Source organism: Simochromis diagramma, unplaced genomic scaffold (genome assembly GCF_900408965.1).
Source record: "Simochromis diagramma unplaced genomic scaffold, fSimDia1.1 OVJJ01000387.1, whole genome shotgun sequence".
Classification (NCBI taxonomy): Eukaryota; Metazoa; Chordata; class Actinopteri; order Cichliformes; family Cichlidae; genus Simochromis; species Simochromis diagramma.
The window spans coordinates 4,461,410-4,470,055 of record NW_024387152.1 but is presented as its reverse complement, the minus strand read 5'-3'; positions in this window follow the sequence as shown (position 1 = coordinate 4,470,055).

Genomic DNA, 8,646 nt, shown 5'->3' with positions numbered 1-8,646 from the left:
GGAGGGTGAAGAGTCACTACTGTGTGTGAGTAAAAGGGGGTGGAGTTTGGGGCTGTGTCACAACAGGTTGTGTGTGTGTGTGTGTGTGTGTGTGTGTGTGTGTGTGTGTGTGTGTGTGTGTGTGTGTGTGTGTGTGTGTGTGTGCGTGCGTGCGTGCGTGCGTGCGTGCGTGGTGAATAAGGACACACACTCCCCTGACCTGCCCTGTCTGCTAAATCAATCCCGACAACAAAGCCAACAGGAGGGGGTTCAAGGAGAAGTGTGCCATTTCACACCTTCCTGGAGCCAAATGGAGCTCATTGTTGGCTCACCGCTGCAATAACTGGCCACTAAACACGCTGGATGGTGTGTGTCAATCACACGGGAAGATGGGAACTTCTGCTGGCATGTCCAGACATGAAAATGCCTCCACACTTAAGTATTCTATTTATTACTGCAAGGTAAGTATCTGTGAGCTTTTGGTTAGTAGACTGGATTTAAAAAAGGGTCAAAACATCTGTTAACCCCAAAGAGGGGGAAATGTCTGGCGTCACATTGTTTTCAGAGCAAGGATATATGAAATATGATATTTTCTTATCCATGTTTGCAACAGAGGGAACAGGATGCTTGTGAATTCAAGCACTGAAATTTTCATAAGCCAAGAGGTGTATGCAAACACATCTTGTTTGCATTTTAGGAGGATGTTCCCAAATTAAATATCCACTACCTAAAAATGAGAGTCACTCTAAGAAGTTATTCGGGATTCATAGGTCTTAACACCCATATCTGGTTAAAGGTGTCAATTCCCAGGTTTCCAACTTCCTTCATAGAACACGCGGTCTTATCGGTCAGACAACGAAGCCCAAAACTCATGATCACGCTCTGTTTGCTCATTGATTAGATCATTGTCTGTGCTGAGCTGCTGCACTAGTGTCATAAATTTTAAGCGCACGCTGCGGTCTGTCAGTTGATCCCAGCCTGTTCAACCAGTTGTTTAAATGGATACACCTGAGGCGCTAACAGTCATCAGCCTCCAAACTATGCCATCTTTCTGACTGCGTTATAATGTTCTCAGAAACCCCGTTTGGGGGGCTCGAGTAATTTAATCAGCAGTGGAAGTGAATATAAAGCGTCTCGGTAAGCGGCAGACGATAGAATTGAGACCAGATAAGAGGTGGGATCGAGATAAGCAAAAACCCAAGCAAAAAGAGGGGGAGAAAGACTGAATGTGGCTGTTGCCAGGCAAATTTTGCTTAAGAGTATCATGAAATAATAATAATAACTTCAACTATAATGATATGTAAGGTTTATAATAAAGATTTGATTCCTTTTAGCATATATCTAACCTTTAAAATTTAAAATAATGCTAGTGAGCAAATGATTATGTACCGGTAGCAGTATGTATATATTAACAGTGGGGGGGTTTGTGACACACAGCGCATGGACCCATGTATTTGGTTTTGTTTTTACTCCGAATCCCCTTCCTGACAAATCTCAGGGATTTTTGTCTCCTCCTGGTTTCAGCACCGGAGACCTTTCATGTGTTGCTACATTTTTACCTTCAGTTCAATCAAAACAAAAGATCACCAAAGACAGGGTCTGAAGATGTCACAGATATTTTACTGAGTAATCAAACAGACTGGTTTTAAACATTTATTTTTACCTTTCAGGTCTGGCTGTGCATCATCATGGAAAAGCGGGAAGACGAACCAGATAATTCACACATGCAGCCAGAAGTGACTCACACTCATAGTCATAATATTACAGGAAAAATGAAACAGGGAATTTTTCCTGTGAGATAAATCCACTTTAAGTTGCTTTGGTCAGTCAGGTGCCTCATCAGGCACGCCCTTTATCAATAATACGTTTTCCAGATATTTCACCATCTAGCACAGAAACAGGTTGTATGAGACAGAACCCAGAGATGATAGAGAAGTGCTCTAAATCTACCCCAAACACACACTGATAATTCAGGTCGAACTTACATTTCATGGCATAAATACTATTTGTAGTATTTCTAAATCTCACCATGACTTTCCTGGAAAAATGGAGGTAAAAAGATATTCAAGGCAAAATTGATCCTTAACTGTGGAAGCCTGAATATAGTTACTAAATATACAAGTTTTTGCAAAGGTTGGAAGCACAAAAGTCAAATATGTGAATATCCATATTTACAGTTTAACTCATGTAGTTAGGCCACCTTTTAAAGATGCCTAATGCTCTGCCTTGGATCAAAGCTGTGGCCAGACTTTTCCCCCCATTAGTGATAAAGCGAACAAGCCACACATTAGCTGGAGTGAAAATTCCTGTTCCTGGTGTGTTTTGCAATCCTATGTGGTCACTAAAAGTACCTACACCTTTTCAACAGGGGCGGGCCACATCTCATCATGTTTGCAACAGACACCAGCGATCCATGAACGGCTCATTATGCATCGTTTGGTCAGGCGTTATACAGCGCTACTTTCCTTTGTGTGACATCATGAATACCTTTAGGCAACTGCTGTCCCAAAATGTGAGCTGTTATATTAATTGTAATGCTTATTGTCTCAGTAAAGGTGGCGTTTTAAACTCTTGTGTTATCCTTGAACAACCTATGTGACCAGGAAGCTTTTAGTAACACAGGACTTTCCTGGGCCTACAGCACAGAGACTACAGCAGACGTAGAGTTTTGTGGGAGAAACGTTTCGTCACGTCACGTCTCCTACAGGTAGTTTAACATGACTCAACAGGAAGAGGAAGTACTTGGAACTATGTCAAAAACAAGTCCTTATCTGGAAGTCAGTTTCTTTGTTCTGACTCATAGGAAGGATCACATTTTCCAAACAAATCCGCTATACACGATAATTTCCAAACAGTTTCTATTGAAATTAACGACTTTGTTTCCATTTTCCAAATATAGTGCAGTCAAAAGCTATTTGACAGCACTCTTTCCTGATTTCTTTTTTTATGCTTATTTGTCACACTTACATGTATCATCACACAAAACAAAGCAAAAAAAACCAGAGTAAACACAAAATGCTCTCTTAATGAATGAAATTACAATTTCATTCATTAAGAGGGAAACGTTATCCAAACCTACCCAGCCATGTGTGAAAAGCTAAATCATGATTTTAAAAAGTTAAATCACGAAGCTGAGTTTAATTTCACTAAACACACTCAGGTCTGATTACTGCCAAAGTTACCGAATCGAAAAATCACTTAAATAGAAGCTGTCTGACAAAGTAAAGTATCCTAAAACACCTCAAAAGGCAACATATAACAGCATGAGCTAAAGAAACAGCTGAGAGACAAAGTCACTGATGTCTATCAGTCCAGAAAGGGTTACAAAGCCATTTCTATCAGGCTTTGAGACTCCAGCGAACCACAGTGAGACTCATTAGCCACAAATGGAGAAAACATGGCACATTGGTGAGAAAGAGACCAGGCAAAAATGGCATCCATGGAGAAAATCACTGCTGCCTAAGAAGAACACAAAGGCTCGTCTTAGATTTACATAAAAATATCGTGATGAAAATATCCAAGACTTCACACTTTTTGGAAGGTTTAAATTCTGTTACATGTGACATAAAACTAACACAGCTTCTCATAAAAAGACCATCACACCGATGGTCAAACATGGTGGTGGCAGTATGATGGTCTGGGGCTGCTTTGCTGCTTCAGGACGACCTGCTGTAATTGATGGAGCCATGAATTCTGCTCTCTACCAGAAAATCCTGAAGGAGGATGTCCAACCATCAGTTCATGCCCTGAACCTCATTTGAGTTATGCAGAAGTGCAATGATCCAAAACAACAGCAAGCCTACCTACACAAAAAATAAATAAATAAAATAAATAAGGTGGTTTTGGAGTAGCCTATTCAATGGCCGGACTTATATTAGACTGAGATTTTTTTGGCAGGATCTTAAACAGGCCATTCATGCTCCAACACCCTCCATTGTGGCTGAATTAAAACAATTCTGCAAAGAAGAGTGAGCCAAAATTCCTCCACAGTGATGTGAAAGATTCACTGGCAGTCGTGACAAACGCTTGATTGTAGTTCTTGCTGCCAAGTTTGGCACAACCTGTTATTAGGTTTTAGGGGGAAATAACTTTTTTACATATGAATTTCAAATGAATGAAGTCATCATTTTAAATATTCATTTTGCATTTACTTGGGTTTTTGATTTTTAATATTAAAATTTGTTCAATAACCTGAAACATATACGTGTGACAAATATGCCAAAATAAAACTCAGGAAGGGAGCAAATACTTTTTCACGACACTGTATATCACGCTCCCTCCATCTGTGGTAGGTTGAACTGTGTTTCTCCCACAGAAGTCACTTGTTGGTGTTTACCCAGGCTCAGCGGGTGAGAGCAGCGGTGCTAAAGTCACACCTCAGGCCACTAAAACGGAGCCTGGATGTGAGGCCCCCAACATCAGGTGTCCAACAGAGAATGAGACGTGCCAAAGTTCTCACACAAGGTGACCGTCAAGGAATCTTAATTGGACCGTGGCCTCCTTTGAAGGGAAGATCTGTCATAGTCAGATTAATAGTGTTTTACTTCAGTAGGTTCCTGTCTTTAAGTCACACACTCCACATTCATTTGTGACTGGGTTATAAAAGTGTGGTGATAAAACAGAAGAGTGCTTTCACTCTGCACTTTAAAATGTGCACACAGACCTAATTACATCCAGTATGGGAACCAGACAACACCTTTTGATGTGATCTTTTATGATTTACATACTTTCACTTCTCTGGAAAACAATTGAGTCAAAGGGACGTATTGTGCCAGCGTGTTAGACAGGTTGTATCATTTCCTTGGAACTGTTGGCTCTGATAACTGCGAAAAATGAAGTGGGGAAAGAAATCTGAGTGAAACTGCTATAGTATCATTATCCCATCATCTGTGTCATATCTACCAAAGCACTTAACTCACAAATTTTAGTATTTTTATGTTATTTTATTTTTTTTATTTGAATGCACAATAGGCTTTTCAGAAACTGCTGATCCTAGTGGTGGTTGTGTGGGATTTTCCCACACACAACCACCACTAGGATTTACAGAGAATGATGCTAAAAGAAATTAACGAAAATATCCTAGAAAAACAGACTTTTTCCTTGTGAGCATTGAGAGGGGAATCCCCAGATTTTTACCAGCTGATTAGAATGTAACAGTAAATAAATAACCACACCTTACAACCAAGGTTTGCAGAAGAGCACCTCTGAATGCACAAGAAACATACAGCCGCAGGAAGACCACTCCGGCTGCTGCTGTCAGATAACAACAGGAAACTGAGGCTATTGGCACAGTTCTCCACAAATGGGCAGTAAAATGATTATGGAGGATTATCTCTTATGATTTTGGGTTGTTTTTATTATTTTTTATATTGTTTACGTGGATGATTTCTTGAAAGCTTGTCTGTAAATCAGGTTTTCCTGTAGGCACATGGAAACACATGACAACACATGACAACAAAAAATGACAATGAAAATTAAATAAAAGAATCCATCCTGCCTCGTATCAACAGGACCATGTAACAAATCTCCAATCATCTCAAACTGGTTCGTTGAACAGGACGATTCGTTCACTGTGCTCAGAAGACCTCCACAGTTACCAGATCTTAATCCAGTAGAGCACCTTTGGGTGGAACAAGAGATTGTCATCACGCATGTGCAACCGATAAATCTGCAGCACCCGTGTGAAGCTATCGCGTCAATATGGACCAAAATGTGAGTGAGGAATGTTTCCAGCACCTTGTTGAATCCACCCAATAATTGGGATAATTAAGGCGTTTCTGAGGAAAACAGGGGTCCCAGTACTGGTGCGTGTACCTAAAGAAGTGGCCAGTGAGTGTATAATCAAATGAGAATCTAAAAGCAAATCTAAAGCATTTGCATTTACGATATGAACTGCAGCTTTATCTTGCTCTCCTGTTTCTCTTTCAAATCGTTAAAATCTACGTCTTCATTACTTTTGCTTTTGGGGCTTCGCACACAATAATTTTCCTGTTTTGCTATCTGACATCTTTGTCCTTGACTTTGATTTATCGTAAAAATACTGTAAATATTATTAGTTGGTACTCTGATTTGTGCCATGTTGTTTGAATTGTGATATATGGCAGCTTCACATGACAGCACTTGACTTTAAAAGCTTAATAAAAAATCAGCTAGCAACTAGCTCCAAAGCAAAAGTAGCAGTTTGTTATGGTCAATTTCTCAGATTTTACTCACTTGCTTAATTTAAGAACTTTTTGTGTTTTTTAAGTTAAAACACACACAAAAGAATTTTTCCCATGAACAATCAGCAAGTGTTTAAAAAAAACTGATTACATTGAAGGATCATGTTTTAGATTTCATATGATTTTAAATATATATATATGTAAAAGTGACTTCCAGATAACAGAAAGCCTTATAGAGTTGTTCTATGGTTTAGTTCTCCAGCTTAAATGATTATTTAGGTAGCAGTTAAATGCTAGCTAACTCAAACGGCCTTACTCTCAGTGCTGAAAGAAAAGAAGAGTTTTTTACAGTGAACTTTATGTCTCCAACTGAGCACACAATTTGTTCTTGGATTTAAGGATTTAAGACCTTCCACATCATTTCTTTGGATTGCCATGGGCTATAAGTCAGTCTTTGATGCAGCTGAAAGAGTCAAAAAGTGTATCAGCCCCTTCACAGTAGGTGCAGTAATCCAAGTTGACACTGCAGCCCTTTCAGAGAAGGTGACAGCATCTCTGTGGCTTGTTAAAGGCTGTGCGGAGGCTGACACCAGGGGAAAAGGAGATGCTGCAGTGGTAGGAATGCTGGGAGGACAGACGGCCCCCCAGATCAGCTGTAGCAGCTCTTCCAGAGTGAGCACATTCGACCAGACAGACTGTAAAGTCGTTAGCGTCCTGATAGCAGCAGAGCTGACAGAACTTTCCATCTACCGTTGACTTCTGAACCACAAGTTAAGCTCAACATTACTGAATAATGTTAACAGTATAGCTGAGGTTTGCAACCCCCCCAACAATACCCACCAGTATTAGCAACGTTGCGTATAAGCAGTTTAATTCTGGCTTCATTCAGTTTAATTCGAGGATTTACATGATGGCGCCACGCAGTGAGCATGTGTGTTACAATCTGGGCCCACATTTTTTAGCTTGTGCTTGTTTATTTCATGGTAAATTGTCTCTATTAGAAAGAAGGTGGCAACCATCAGCAGATCATGTTGAAATTAAAGACAAACATGAAGCAGGTTGTAGACTTAAAACGAGCAACGCCCATCTCTGATGGTTTTTAGGTTTCTTTGTGGAAATTTATATATTAGAGATCGGTCATTGCACTGAATAAAAAATGCATTGTGTGTTCAGATATGACTGAGTTTAGACTGACAACAAACTTTCCAGGTCATGCTTCTCATGTCTCCTTCCATACTCATCTTCACATGTACTTCCTCAGAAGTGCACCCTGGTTTGGAAAGCAGTACCCCACAATTCAGATTTTCTTGGCTACCTGGCTAATGCGTACTGTCCAAAGAATAAGAATGGTTTTATTTTAAAAAACAAAAAACCAACCCATAATATATAATCAGTATGATTTGATACTGTTCTTTGCAAAGACAGGAACAAAAAAAAAAACCAACATATTTTTAAAGCCACCTTTCTAAAGTTCAGGTGTTTGATTGAGGTGAAATGTCCCTTTAATATCAGTACCAGTATGTACAATTACAAATGTATCTATTTAACAGTCATCAGTAACAAAAGCAGCCTGCAGCATCACCCACAATAAACCTGCAGTCATTTTCAAATTTATTAATGTGCTTAATTTAGTCTAAGACCTTTTTGTCATTTCTGATAGGTAGACTTTGTTATTTTCAGAAAAAGGTTATTATAGTGAACATACACGAGGTTATGTTATATATCATCAAGCAAGCACAGAGATCTCCATCTCATCCTACTGTGGTTATAAGACAGCCGTAGGCGTTTTACATCTTATTCCGAATGTGTTTTGGAAGAGTACAAGTTTATGGGGCCGTGTGTGTGCAGACGCAGTCACAGGTGTTAATGCCATGTGACTGAGGTCAAGACGGGTAAAGTGAGAGTGTTCAGCTGTCCACGTAGATCACTGTGAAAGAGCAGTATGTTGGGAATGGACCAGAGAACTGTGTAGAGTGATCCTAGCAACAAACTGTTAGAAACACAACTGTTACTCTGTGTGTGTGTCAGTCAGTTTTTATTAGGAAACAACATACACCTACTATTCCGAGTGTCACAGTGCTCCCAGCGCCATAAACGTCATGCCTTTTTTTGTTGTTGTTTGTCTTTGATAAATGGAGAGCTGCATTGTTTACATGTGATGGTATCGAGTACACCGTTGCTAAAGAATAAATATGTGCATGCAATTAGGTTTCACAATTTCCTGGACAAAGACAGTTTTTGCATTTCTGCTTCTGCACACCACCACAGTGGACTTTTAAAATGAAGTGCAGTACACGAGCTGTATAAATAAGTTTTAACATGAATCATATTTGCTGCCTTTAGGAATTACAGACATTTTTTGACAAACTAACATAATTTTAACATAATTAAATATTTATTATTTAAATATAAGGATAGTTTTTAAATACTCCTGTTTAATAATGCTTTGCGGTCACTGAAAGCCTGAAGTCTAGGACCCATGGACATCACCACATGCAGATGGTCT